Source organism: Paramisgurnus dabryanus, chromosome 12 (assembly GCF_030506205.2).
Source record: "Paramisgurnus dabryanus chromosome 12, PD_genome_1.1, whole genome shotgun sequence".
NCBI classification, from domain to species: Eukaryota; Metazoa; Chordata; class Actinopteri; order Cypriniformes; family Cobitidae; genus Paramisgurnus; species Paramisgurnus dabryanus.
The window spans coordinates 27224482-27239421 of NC_133348.1; the positions used below are offsets into that span (position 1 = coordinate 27224482).

General features: G+C 38.3%; 1 protein-coding gene across 1 annotated transcript in view; it reads right to left on the reverse strand.

Moving 5' to 3' along the window:
* ches1 (checkpoint suppressor 1) overlaps positions 1–7847 on the reverse strand; it is a 43973-nt gene extending 36126 nt beyond the window's left edge. Inside the window, exon 1 of the mRNA XM_065257385.1 lies at positions 7673–7847. The gene's annotated coding sequence lies outside the window, so the exon portion shown is untranslated. The remainder of the gene's footprint in view (positions 1–7672) is intronic.
* Between the last annotated feature and the right edge of the window lie 7093 nt (positions 7848–14940).

Here is a 14940-nt window from a genome sequence, read left to right on the forward strand (position 1 = left end):
CATGCGAGAAACTAGACCCATCGTGCACTCATGACCGCTACAGCTGTTCATTACAACCCGATCAGAAGCCAGATCTCAGATGACCAGTGCTATGAATGGTGTGGCCAGAGAGCCTCAACCGAAAGTGCTATTAAGGTATGAACGGCGCCCCTACTCTTAATATAAGCAGCAACTTATAATGCAGCGATTCCCATTCCTGCCGTTGTTCATAGGGCCCCTCTCCGACTGTGTTTGCTCTTGTGTTTCAGCCCTGACATCATACAGGAAGGTATTTTTCCCCTTTGCATTGCCAAAAACAGGCCCACGCATGGTCCAGACAGACCAAAGGCAGACATACAGGAGCAGAGGGACCCACCCACTCATGAAAAAGTGGCTGGATAAATAAAACAGCGTCCGTAAAGAGATACCCAATGAAAGATGACCCCATTTAGTTGGAGATCTGGAAAACTGGGAAACAGTTGGTCGTAGTTATCATCATTGCAGACCTGTGCACCGCCGAAGAACGCGATGATGTAATCGGTGTGCATGTGTAATGATAAACTATGCACCAAGGGAACAAAGTCATTTAAAGATCCATAAATGCGCTTTTATTTTGTGGTGGAAATTGTTTTGGCGGGGAAGCAGATGCTTGCTCTTGAACAACGTGTACTTTGAGGTGACTGTCCTTTAAGTGAAAGCACACCTGAGGTGTTTCATTAAAATAACTCCGAACACTTCCTCCTACACTTTCACTGTCTGCTAGCTAATTTGAAACACAGATGAATTAAAGGCGATATCTTTAGTTCCTCCAGCACTCGTGACACCAAACAGAATTGTTTTCAAACAAGTTTCACCATCTTCCATTGAGACTATCAAACACATGGTCGGACTGCTATAAATACGCACCATTGGTTTAGCAAACGTTGCGTGAGGCCTGCTGGGATTCGCACACTAGTGATACTATTTATTTTCTTTTCGACTGATATAAGTTTATCATAATTAAGCCATAATCACAATTTTTAGTCACAGATATTACTACTATTGTACTATCATTAATATTGTGACTTTAATTTAAGCCCTTTTACGATTGTTTGGTTATATTCGGTACTTGATTAAAGAATTCACAATTAAAATGTACAGTTTTGAGTATTCAGCAAAATGGCAGAGGAGCGGCAGTTTACAGGTCTACGAGGGTTCGAGCATTTTACATTAGAGGTGAAAACAACGTTGTTGTATGTTGTCGCTGCATAAATAAAGTTAAATATGGTAGATATAGTTAAAAAAATTTTGAATGGTTCATTTGAAGATCTGTTTTAAACAGCACCTATTTCATTGCTAAAAAACAATGTTATTTTGTGTATTTGGTATAAAACAATGTGTTTGCGTGGTTTACGGTTAAAAAAACACATTATTTTCCACTACCGTAAATTTTTGTAGCTCCAGATTACACTCTCTTCCTGAAATGCACAGATTTGAAAAGCGCTGTGTCCCCGATTGGCCAGTTAATTTGTACATTGTGATTGGTCTGAATACCTCTGCCGTCAGCAGGAAATGTGACGCTCCTTACCATGTTTGAAAGATTCAGTTGCTAACTTACAGGCTGTGAGTCCGAAGCGGAAGGAATTATGATTATGTCGGTCTTGTCTACATCACCAATCCCAGTAAGTAAACTGTTGCCTACAATCTGTGTGTTTGTTGTAGTCCAAGAAAAGAGATTTACGTTGGAGACGATTTACTTTGGGGTTTGTACCTTTTGCATATCGTTAACATGTACTAAATACACACATACACACCAAAGGAAATGTACAAATGTGAATCGGACAATAGGTGCTCTTTAAACACAGATCCGGAAATTATATATGCATAATTTATTTGCATAATTTTAACTACTTAAACGCCTGTCAGAGCGGAAAATCCTGGAATGGCATTAAAAAATATTTAATGTAATAAATATGATTAATCTTCAAAATAATCGGATTACAAATATAATAGACCTACCTCAATTTATTTAGATTTTTAAGGATAAAATATGTAAGCATAGGGGTGCACAATTATGACAACTTTTTATTATTATTATTATTATTGCAGATTAATTGACTTCAGACTGAAATTTTAAAATGTTTTATAACTTTCTGTGAAGCAGCTGCTGATAGTAAAAAATCCAAAACGAATGGCTAAAGGACGTGCCAACGTATCAATTTTAAAATCTGAGTCATACTGCTGAAATGCACACAAATGAGCACATATGGACAGCTGTAATTGAGGCATTTGGTGATTATGTAATTGTTTCATTTGTAATTGTAATCCCGATTAGCTTTCGATTAATTGTACAGCCCTAGGTAAACACATCTGCTAGTAAATATAACTTAATCACTAAACAATAAATAAATAGCCAATTATGAGACCTCGGGAACATTATAATAAATGTTCCTATCCTGCTCAACTTCAGTTTAAATAAACAGAGCAATATTTTAAAAGCACCACGGAGCAACCCGTGGGACAATCAAGCTGCAAACAGCTTACTTATACTGTAGTTGACTCAGTACATCAAAAGGAAAGAGGATTTTAAAAGCGTAAAAATTATACACTTCTACACCTTTTAGAGTCTATTGATGTTAAAAGTGAAACGTTCAGCTCAAGCTGTTCTTTGGCCCATGTGGTTTCTTCTGAAGTGCAGAGTTTTGCGCTCATACTTCTGAAAGTGAGCTGACACCATCACTTACAGTCCACAAGAGAGCAAAAAGAAAAATGGAAGGAGGGACAAAGACATGCAGAGAAGGAATTTTTCAGATGGCTTAAAGGGCTAACTATGGTACATAAACCCAAAATATAAGTTAAGACTAATAACTGATGTTGTAGTACCACAGTTCTGTTTCAGGGCAATGCCCTTGTGTATGTCCTTTCAAATGTAAAATTGCAATATAAATTGCATGCATGCAAAAATTTGCTCAGTGCTGTTGCCAAGCCATTCTAAATGCTTTTCAGCATGCATGTCTTGTATTAACACCTCTCTTCAACAAACAACATGATTTGAGGTATAACCGACGTGTATTGCATAACTGATGTATGGTATTGGTAAGTTACTTTAAGCGTCGAAGTGACTTATAAGAATGGCAAATTATAAAAAGCACCACTAATAACTTGGTTAGGTATAAAGAATAAACATGTTTATGCCATTTTACAAAATGACACAATGGTCCAATGGCAATGATGATCACATCACAAGGAATGTCATCATCACAAATGAAATCAGTTTTACTGCTCCTTGTACTCCAGCTATAAAGATAACTACAGGTAATCATTACAATACTATGCTGACTGAAGGTTGTGGGTAAGGCTACAACTAACATAGCTCCAAAGTGAACTAAATGTTATAAATATACAAACAGATACTCTGATGGTTGGTGTCAAACAGCACCAACCATATTCACCAGCCACCGCCAGTAAATGTTAATGATAAATAAAAAGTCACTGACTCACTCTCCCAAAACAGCCATGCACCAATCAGAATCAGAGTAGCAGACCAATCAGTCATACAACAGCATGACATCATGAATCATGACATCAGCCCCTGTAACTAAACACCATGCTTGGAGCTTTGCTCTCTTCTCAAGCAGGTTCAAGGACACAGTGAGGAAACAATGTGTTCTGACTGTTCTCACGTCAGTGCAGCTGGTTTTGTGATCTTAAATGAATTATCTTGGAGAATGACATCATAATCTGTGCAATTGTGGCAGAAAAGTTACAATGTCATACTTTTTGTTTTACTTACGGTGTTTTGCTTTTATTTGCAGTGTTGTACCTGCTGCCATATATTGGGTTTCGATTTATGTTGTATAATGAAGGGTTCACACCAGATACGGTAGAGGCTGCAAGCATGAGTATTTTACATGTTAAGTTAATGCAAAGTTAAAAAATCTGAACCTCAGCGGATTTCCGTGCCGCGTTAACCAATCAGGACCTTGCTGTTGTGACGTGATTACAGGAAGCGAGCGGAGTCTCAGCAGAGTCACAGAAACCCCTCCCGTGATTTCCACATGAATGTCTCGAATGACCAGAATTTCACTCACGAATGAAGCGAGTAAACTCAAATGTTCAAGTGTCCAACTACGCGCGAATAGCGCGTTTTTGCCGCCTCTACCGCGGCTGGTGTGAAAGCACCATAATACTGTATATACTGTGCATATGAATATAATAATGAAAATACAGTATGTAATCTTATATCAAATAATTAATATGGCATGTTAACTGATTTTGAATCTAACTGAAATGAAAAAATATTTTCCTGCTGCCTTTAACCTCACAGCTCGGTCACAAGTTCACTGTCACTGTGTTCGAAGGCACTTTTATGCTATGTAGTATGCAAATCAATATGCAAGGTGAGTAGTTTTTCTCTGAATTGATAGTATTTGAAAAACAACAGGCGAAAGTTCCCGGATCACTCTTAAAAATAAAGGTGCCATAGAGGAAACATTTTTCTCTAAATGGTTCTAAAATATATAAATATAAAGTACCATTAACATCCAAAGAACCCTTCTGTTTCGCAAAAGGTTCTTTGTTGCGAAAAAGGGTTCTTTAACTCTTTCCCCGCCATAGATGAAAAACGCTTCCCTGCCAATCACAAGTTTTTCCAGCAATGCGTATTTCCGCTATTATCCAGCAGGTGGCGCTCTTACCCAACTTATTAAACCTGGCTGGAAGTATTCCCATAGGGCAGGGGTGGGGAACGCTGTTCCTGGAGGGCCACTGTCCTGCAGAGTTGAGTTCAAAACACTAATTAAACACACCTGAAAAATCAAATTAAAGTCTTCAGGATTACTTGGAAATGAAAATCAGGTGTGTTTGATTAGGGTTGGAACTAAACTCTGCAGGACAGTGGCCCTCCAGGACCCATAAATATATACACTAGATGTCGCCTTGGCTACGGCAGTTCATTGGACCGAATGCGTCAACTAGAGCCACCATCTTGAAACAGGGGAAATCCCCATCAGCGTCATTGTAGGCAATGATGTAAGGGAAATAAAATCACCATAAACGTCATGAATGCGATTTTCTTGGTTTTCTTTTTGTTCGTTTCAACAGTCGGACATGTATTTAGCACTGACTCCAGAAAAATATTAAAGTTTTGGAATTATGAAAATTTACTTTTTCTAACTATAATGCATAGTGCTAGTAGGCCTAACAGATACGCCGGACTTTTGTGATGCGTATCTGTTAGACCTACTAGCACTATGCATTATAGTTATAAAAAGTAAATTTTCATAATTTCAAAACTTTAATTTTTTTCTGGACTCAGTGCTAAATACATGTCTGACTCACTGCCTGCAATTTTCTGGTATTCCTGAACAAAGATGAACGTAGAAGCCCCATGACATGCTGGAACGTAATCCAGCGTTGCCGCCATATTGCTTGGGTGTCCTCAATCTACACTAGCACCAGATTCAATCGGGGTCAACTGAGAGCAAGCAACTATGCCCATATTTTGTGCAGCTTACGGTTGCAATTTTACCATTTTTAATATTATGTCATTGTAACAAACATTACTTTCATTTAACCAAACCATGTGAAAATCCGGTAAAAATTTGGGGAGTTATGATTATTGTAGTTGGGGATACACCTTCCGCAGTCAAAATACATGTGCATCAGGGATAGGCGGCCCACTGATACCAATAAGGCAGCATCAGTCTATGAGGCGTCTACGTAAATAATGTCTTTGGCTGCGTCCGGAACCGCCTATATCCATACTATACAGTAGGCGAAAAGCAGGAGGTGAGGCGAGTTGTATGTCTGATTCCGTAGCATTCCAAAAACAGTATGCGAAAAGTACCCAGATGACCTACTACTTCCAGCAAGATCCCGAAGTGTTCATTCGATGGACCCCTGGGTGAGGGGTTATCCAACGAAGAAGACAACGGAGGGGCATTGTTTTATTCAAAAATGTCCAAAGCATTAATGCGTTTCTTTTTAAATGCAAATACATATATTAAATAGCTGTTCCTTGTTGTTAAATTGCGCTAGTTTAACGTAATTCCAGTTAACAACTTCTTGTTATAGCGACGTAAGTCAGGTGATATTTCAACATGGCGAATGTAGTACGTCCCAATTCATTCATACTATCCATATTCATACTAAATAAAACGTATGTGATTTCGGAAGCAGCCTATGTTCCTGAAGACCTTGATTACCTTGCTCAGGTGGGTTTGATCAGGGCTGGAGCTAAACTCTGCAGGAAAGTGAATATCACGGGCCAGAGCTGAAAACCTTTGAAGCTGAAAAAAGTGAAGTGGCTTACAAACGGCAGAATTCAATTGAAACATTAACAGATGCTCTGGTATTATAAACATTCTTGGTTCTTACGCACACAAACCCATTCCCCGAAACAAGCAAACAAACAGAGGAACCAATTTAGGATTTACACACAGGCAAGATAGCGGGAAAACCAAAAATGGACCAACACATTTTTGAAAGCTGATAACACCGTGAGTCAGTAACACAAGTATCCACAATTGAGTGCAGTCAACACTCTCAGTCCATAAAGAGACTCTACACACTTCTTACTGAAACGCACTCGCACACATCACTCGACCATAAATGCAGTGGGTGCACAGACACAGACTGACTCAAACACGTGGCAAAAATCAGCTGGAGAATCGAGCTTTGTTGAGCCAGTCGAGCAACGCTTCGGTCTGCTGTTGCTGTGCTTAGATCAGATCTTCCTCTCTTAACTAGTTTTCCGCCCGACAGACACAACATACCACACATACAAACACGCCTACCACCATCTGTCCAGGCTAACGCACAGATCACAAGCAGTCTGTGGTAAGCTTGCCCTCACCACAGTCACTCCTCACTAAAAACACTCAGTTGATGCAAACCTAGATGATCAAACAGATGAGAAGTTAATGATCTTGCAGTGGAATTTCCTTCTTTGATCAATGGCAAACTTTTCTTTGTGCAAACACTTATTCTGTCCTGTTTGTTTATCCTTTCAGTTTATTACTATTAAACAAAGCAGCCTTTCTTAAATAAAGCTTAACTAACACAAACCCACAAGAAAGAAAATGAGTTTTACAAATGAGATCTCTTTTATTGCTCAACTGTTTCGCCAATGACAGTAGCACATTGAGACTTAAGTCTCCTTGCTTTGAGAAACAGGCTTTAATAATCACAGATTTATCTTTGTGTATTAAATAGTTTGAAAAAAGCTTAAATCATACTCAGGTTTGCTCAGACACTTAAGTCTTCAATAAAAAGTCATAATTTCATTATAAACATTTCTCGTTTAATTCTACCAAGACCACGCTAGTATCCACAAACATCTTAAAGCTTTGTAGTCCATGTCTTGTGTCTATTTATCCCCATAAGATTTTTTGGGGACAAAACAATACAAAGTTGATATTTAAATGAAGTGACAACTCAATAAATCCTTCCCAGCTATGAAAGAGCAACCAATAAACAGTGAAATGATCCTCCGGCTATACACACAAACACACACACAAGTATTCCACTCGTGTGGAGTGATGACTCATTTCCACATTGCTTGTCTTCAGACGTATCCCTTCACCCCAAACACACTTCATCCTCCTTTTGTTAAAGCCCTCGCAATAAAAACACAGACCCACAAAAGCATGCACCTTCATATTCATGCACTGGTGCCCATGCACGCTGCCCAAAAGATCAACAACCAAGTCACCTTTTAATGCTGATCCACTCTCAATAAGACCATCCACACGTATTCCACTGCTCTTGATAACAGTGGGTCAGTTCCTGTACTTCAGCCCCTCCATTTCTGCCTGAGCAGTGTTCGTAAACTGACCACAACAACAGAGCTGCTGCGTTCCTCTGCTCTTTTCCTCTCTCTCTCCTTCTCAGCTTTCCAAGGCAGGGGTGTGCACTGAGGCTTAGACAACCCCTGGAAGAAAATGCGGCTCTCGCTGGGTCCTAGTGCTCATCCAGTCCATTCAGATGCCGCTGTTGCTGGCTCAGGGGGAAGCCCCTGCTCTCACCCGAGCCGCAAAGAGACTGCAGGTAGTATAACCATTGATGTGCCAGGACTAGGGGATTTGAGGACAACCGATTTTGCTTAATGATATTTTGGTACTGATTGTAATATTATTAGATGGCTATGAAACAGGAAAAAAAGGAAAAATCAATGCAAAAATAGAAACGCCGTATACAATGATTTCTCTAAAAACAAGGGGCAAACAGTTTGTCTAGAAAATAAACTCGTATAAGGTACAGGGCCTTATTAATCAAATAATAAAATACAATAATTTTTATTTATTATATATATATATATATATATATCTGAGAGAAACCGGCTTCTGAAATTAAATAAGGCAGGGCTGGATTTTAATTTGTTCATCGAGATCTGATTGGATCATTTGAAGTTGGGTCGTGTTGCTAATTGCTAATCGCAGCAACCGTTTCCGGGATCCCGCCCACCTGCCTTACCATAGCTGTGTCCCAATTCAGGGGCTGCGACCTTCTAAGCATGCGACCTTAAATATGAGCACTCGGTCTTTCAAGGTGGCAGCCTCAGAAATCCGCGAAGAGAACTGAAATGAGACGGTCTAACCTTCGGACGACCCATAATTGGCGTCACCTGCTGCGCCTGTCAGCAGGACATAGCGGAAACGTTTCTGACTTATTAAAATAAATATGAAATCAGAAAAATATTAATTTAGTTTAGAAAATATGACACGTTGATGTAGATTAAACTATTCAACAGTATATTAAATTAAATTAATCAACCTTAGAAATATATGCATCATAAAAAAATAATAATATTAACACAAAACATAACTTATAATACTAAAACAGTGACAAAATTTTTTTGATAAATACACACTTTTATTTAATGAAGGTTTTAATTGTTTATTTTAGAATATCCAGCTGCCGTTGCAGCCGCGCAATGAATCTTGGGATATCCTCGGCTGTTAAGGATCCATTCGTTCTATCCTTAACAGCGCGGAGAAATGAGGACGCATTTTGAGGCTTCATTCTAAGCATCCTTCGAATTGGGACGGCCTTACCAGCCTGAAGTCGCGCTGCTGTGACGCAATCGGTCTTAAAATACGTCCTTAGAAGATCGCAGCCCCTGAATTGGGACACAGCTCTAATGACCTGAAGTAAAAAAAAAATCTAAAATAATATATAAAAGTATAATTTATAATATAAAAATATAATATATAAATAATATATAAAAAAATAATTAATTTAAGAAAATAATGAAGCTCACAGAAAAGTATTTTGTAAAAAACACCACAATATTCCAAAACAAATGACATTTTTTTATTTTCACGGTGACTTTAATTGCTTTAATGATGACTGCATTTTGAAAGTTCAAGATTTTGGATCATGTATAAATTAAAACAATGACATTTTAATATAAAATTATTTTGTTAATTATTTTGTTTTTGTTTAAAGGACCAGTGTGAGTTTTTAAGTGGCATCTAGCTGTGAGATTGCGAATTGCAATCAACTTCAAAAACACAGAGACCTTTACACAGTCCAAATCCATTTTTTTTCAGACTCCAGTCCATATTGTATATCGTTGTGTAGCATTTTGCCATTTTCCGTATTATCTGCACTGTTTCTATGGTAAAGATGTTGCGCTGACACGACGTTTTACGTGATGCGACAGCATGACGTAAACCGAAATCTACACAAATGCAATCAAAGCGGTAAGACTGAAATGGATTTCCGGAAATGTGATTTGAAAAGGATTTCAAACCACCTCTGGATGTAACCTGAAACCTGGTTTTTAGCCGTTCCCGTGTTCTAAATGTGAATGGATTTCAATTGGGTATGCACCAAAATCGTATTTGGACTGACAGTGCGAACAAGGTCAAAGTAAGCTACGGTAGCTGCCACTGGACACACGTCATTGCAGCCTCCGGAGGTCTCATTTGTCTTATTTCAAAATATTGACAATTATAAAGTTGACTATTATTCTTGGTAATCGTAAATTGTTGTAATATGCTTATGACTTGGAATGTAATGCTCAGTTAACTTAAATAAATAAACCAGGTTTGATGACTTATGTAGCCTGCATATGCCACCTCCGCAGGCTGCAGCCTTTGGATTGAGAAACGGCTACAGTAGGGATGTAAGGTCTTTATACACCACTGATAATATGTTTATTATATTGCATTTCTGTCAAGAGATCCTTCTAAAAGTCTTACATTGCACCTTTTTATCTGAAGAAAAGATGTCATGCATCTGAAATGGCCTGATGTTGAGTCGTTAAAGGATTTTAGTTTTTTGGCTGAATTACTGTATTCCTTTAAGGATAAACTATCATTAAATTAACAGACAACTTAATAGATCAACATTTGAGCAACTAAGTAGCATGTAAACTAGATGTCCTAAACTGTATCCCTTATTTCTTTTAAACTATGTATTTATTACTTTTCAAAAGACATAAGTGTGCATGATCCGGTGTGCAACTGACCACTCAAGACACATTCTGGGGGAAAATATGCCAGGAATGAGTAGAAAAACACTGTGTATTTTAAACAACATGCATAAAATATAGGCATCTCTCCATACTGCATTTCTACGTTTCTCAGGAGACTGTAATAACAGCCTTCGCTAGACGACAGCATACCAATCTTCTGTGAAGATGCCAAGGGCGCTGTAAATCAACGCAGACATTCATAACATTATACATCCACTGGCAGTCATAATTCTTTTTAGTGGGTTTTAAATGCTTTAACAGTAGTTAAAACCAGCGTTCCTCGTATAAATAAAGGGGGTACCTAAAAAAAGGACCTTCGGATGATCAAGACATCAATTCCAGATGAACCCCAATTACAGGGTGAAAGACAGTATGATTGTGTGAGTGATAAATTGAAAGGTTGGAGATAAAGTAAAAAAGGAAAGATTACAGGTAAAGCAAAAGTAGGGAAAGAGATTTCGCCCTTGCATGGCTCAGATCGATAGTAATCCAGAGTGCACGAGTTGTTTATTTTGGAAAGTCTAAGGGGCCTAAAAGGGTCCCTGCCATTTCACACAGCCATCAATCAGATGAGAGGAACCAACGTGTAAATGCTCACATGCCTGTCCACATATCGCAAACAGACACAAATCACAAATTTACAGTAGTCATAGCAGACTCGCTCTATTGTGTGGTATTGAACGCCTATGAGACACAAGTAACCAGGTAACCTTGTAAATGGTGACCAACCTTTATAATTAAAAACAACTGTGTAATTCCAAAAAAGACACTATTCACTTTAAATCAACAGAAACCGGAATAACTTATTAAAGGTTCAGATCATTTTGAAGATTGGCGTTTGAAGATGTTCCCTAACACATTTACAATGTTGTTCCCAACACATAAGGGGCAGTCAAATATGATGGATCATCGATAATGTTGAGTCTCATTAGCTCTTTATGTCATTATGTCCTGTGATGATACATGCATATGACAACTACTTCCCATACATTCCCATCAATCACAGTCCAACCCAAACCAACCCTAAAATCGTAGTAAAAGATCAGTTGAATGTAGTTTAAGCCTTTAATCCCAGCCTCAACCCACATAGCGTGATCTCAACCCAAAACTCTAATCCTAAAATCTGATCGGATAGTTAACAGAAATGTTTTTCTAGCATGGCCTACTTGACAAAAAATGCTAATGCCATTTTCAGGAAGTGTAACAGTTCTCCAGTTACAACAAATGTAACCCTAAAATTTCACGAATTGAGTTTTGATTAAAGGTGCCAAAGAATGCATACATAGAAGGTATGTGACTTTATTTAGTGCAAAAATGATTAAGAGAATGTTTTACATGTCCATATACAACCTTATTTAGAAGGATCATGAATAATAATGTTGAGCTCTGCTCTGATTGGCTGTTTCAGATGAAGATACGGAATTTGAGGAATAATTTGTTTTTTGGAGATTGTTAATGGACGTTTCTGAGTTGTGTTTTTTTTCAGTATGGACCTGCGAAACGTAACTCCCTGCTGAAAAAAACAGCATCAAACCAGCATGGACCAGCATGGGAATTATGCTGGTCTATGCTGGTTTAGCTGGTGGTCACCAGCATACCAGCACCAAAACACAACATATGCTGGTATGACCAGCATGGGATGCTGGTGCTAATGCTGGTTTAGCTGGTGCTAAAGCTGGTTTGATGCTCGTTTAGCTGGTGCTAATGCTGGTGGTGATGCTGGTTTGATGCTGGTTTAGCTGGTGTTCACTAGCAAACCAGCACCAAAACACAACATATGCTGGTCTTGCTGGTATGCTGTTTTTTTCAGCAGGGCTGTCACGTCAATAATAGAACTTCAGCCTAAATGTTAGCATATAGCATTAACTAGCATATAGCGCTAGCTTAGCAGTCAAAACTTTGTTTTTAGCAATGTAACAACACTGTAATTAAAGCAACACTATGTAGTTTTTTTACCTTTAAATAATGTCTCTAAAATTATTTCAGTGATAGAACAACTTTTAACTCGACAAATTGTACTGTTGCTGCAACCTGAGCAGCCTCTTAGCTGCTACAAGCACACTCTGAAAGTGGCGGTGGAGGGTAGAGCACACAGCCCCGCCCCTCCCCCTGCTTGCAGAAGAGTGTCTGATATCAGGCACTGTTGCGCTTTTCAACCACATGGGGGAGCTGTTAGTCATTTTTACATGGAAACTACATATTGTTGCTTTAATTTAATGTTGGGGCATATGACTGTTCAGGGTTTCCGCGGGGTTGTAAAAAGTAGTAAAAGGTAGTAAATTAAATTATGCCAAATTAAGGCCAGTAAAAAGTAGTAAAAAGTAGTAAGCGTCATCTGACGAGGTAGTAAATTTTCGATTGCCTTTTGTAATGTTATGATGCCTTGGAAATTAGTTCAAATCACCTGCATATCTGGGAAAATAATCAAAGATCTTTCGTCTCTGGGATGTGATCAAAGCCTGAAGTGGAGCCAAATCACGTTCCTCTCTCCGCTGTTAGCGTTCTGTAATCACTACGGACCGGATCCACTCCGGGTTTTCTGACTGTATCACGTTAAGCTGAGGTAAAACTTTTTCAGCTAGCATGGTCAAACTTATAATGCAGGAAGGCTCCGATGTTTTGAAGATCGATAAAGGTGTAAAAGACGATTGACTTGGCTTAGCGAAATAATGAAGATTGGCAAGCCTTTCAGTTCGTGGGATAAGAAAACCAAACAGGTAATTGCGTGTCTTTGCACAGTATGACTAACGTTAGGGGTCCGGTATTTTAGGGGTAAATGATTTCTCACGTTACTGATCATCCGCGGCACGCTTTTACATGCTATGCTGATATAGCCAGTGTCTGGTACAACGGGTTTGTTTAACTCGTGGGTAAACTTCATGTGGCGCCACAACAACCAAGAGGCAGATGACATCCAAATCCTGTGAGAGCGATTGACGAGGAATCATAAGAGGAGACTGCTTCCGAAATGCTCTCGCGGGACTTTGATGTCATCCACCTGTCGGTTCTTGCAGTTGCATTTGTGTGTGGTCACAAAAACGTAACATTTGTACATATATTTAAGCACAGCAGTTTAAAAACAGGTGATTTTAAGCCATTCAAACACAAACAACAGTGCGTCCGCAGTTTCTGTGTCAGAAGAGCATGCAAGCCGCGCATTCGATTCTCATTGAGCATGTGTTGTACGTATTTTTGCCGCTTTATTGGCCTTAAATAACACATATGCCTCAAAAATCCCGTCTTTGCAAATATCCTCATATAAACACGACCATTTAGGTCTTAGGAGAAAGTAAACAGCAGAAACATTGCGCATAAACTAGCAGATCAGCGCTGCCTCTATTGTAACATAATAATTTGTTGATAAATGTACAGTCATTCAATTAACAACATTCACTATGGTTACAGACATCCTGTGCGAATTCTACACGAGTTTGACTCGAGTTACTCGTTCAGGGTTTATATTCATACATAACGTTACTGTATTAGAGCTGTGACTGTTAACTGTTGTGTGAACAGAACAGACCCTGGATTATTTGTTTATGTTTACTGAATAATATGATATTAAAAAGTTGTATTTGTTCACATTAGTAAATGCATTATATAACAAACAAACAATGAAAAATATATTGCAAGTATATAAGCATTAATTAATTCTTGTTTATGTCATTACAGTAATTGACGGTGGTTCATGGTGCATTCACTAATGTTAACAGTTTCAACTTTGATTAAAAAATTATTAGTAAATGCTAAAATAAATACATTTACAATTAATAAATAATTAATAAAACAATCATTAAAGGTGGTGATATTCATGTTTTCTTTTTATATAGTGAGTTATTTAGCTGTTTCGCCTTAATCTGAAATGCCCTGCAAACTACAGCTATATATATGCCACATGAGACTCCAATGTTGAATTTATGGCAAAAAAAATCTCCCCTTAAAATGCTATTGGTCTCGCCTACATAAAGTGTTAGGTAAAGGAATATGACTTGGCCTGAAAAATATTTCAGTCAGAAGAATTTTTTCACTTTAATTCTTTTTTTGTATGTTATATATGTCAAAATCTGTGTAAATAATAGAAAAGTCGCTGATTAACACTTGCAATTCAGTGTCGTGATGGTTTTAAAAAATATTCTGAAGGTAGTAAAAAAGGTAGTAAAAAGTAGTAAATTTAACTTAAGGATTTCTGTATAAACCCTGCTGTTACATCACAGTCGGGGTTAAAGGTATGTTGAGATTGGTCTGTTTTCCAGCGGTCTTTTGCATGCATGAGGTTTCCGTAAGAACTCACAATGTGTCATTATCATGTACAGAACTCTTATTATTCATCTATGCCTAGATAAATACAGTTTTACATTCTACGGCACCTTTTTTCCTCTGTTCCACACTGAAGTGCCCTGGTTAGCACATGTACCCCACACATTCAGTGACTTCAGTCATTTACTAGTTACAGGGCTGAGTCACTGGCGCAGACTCAAGCTCCAGGGGCAAAAATGTCC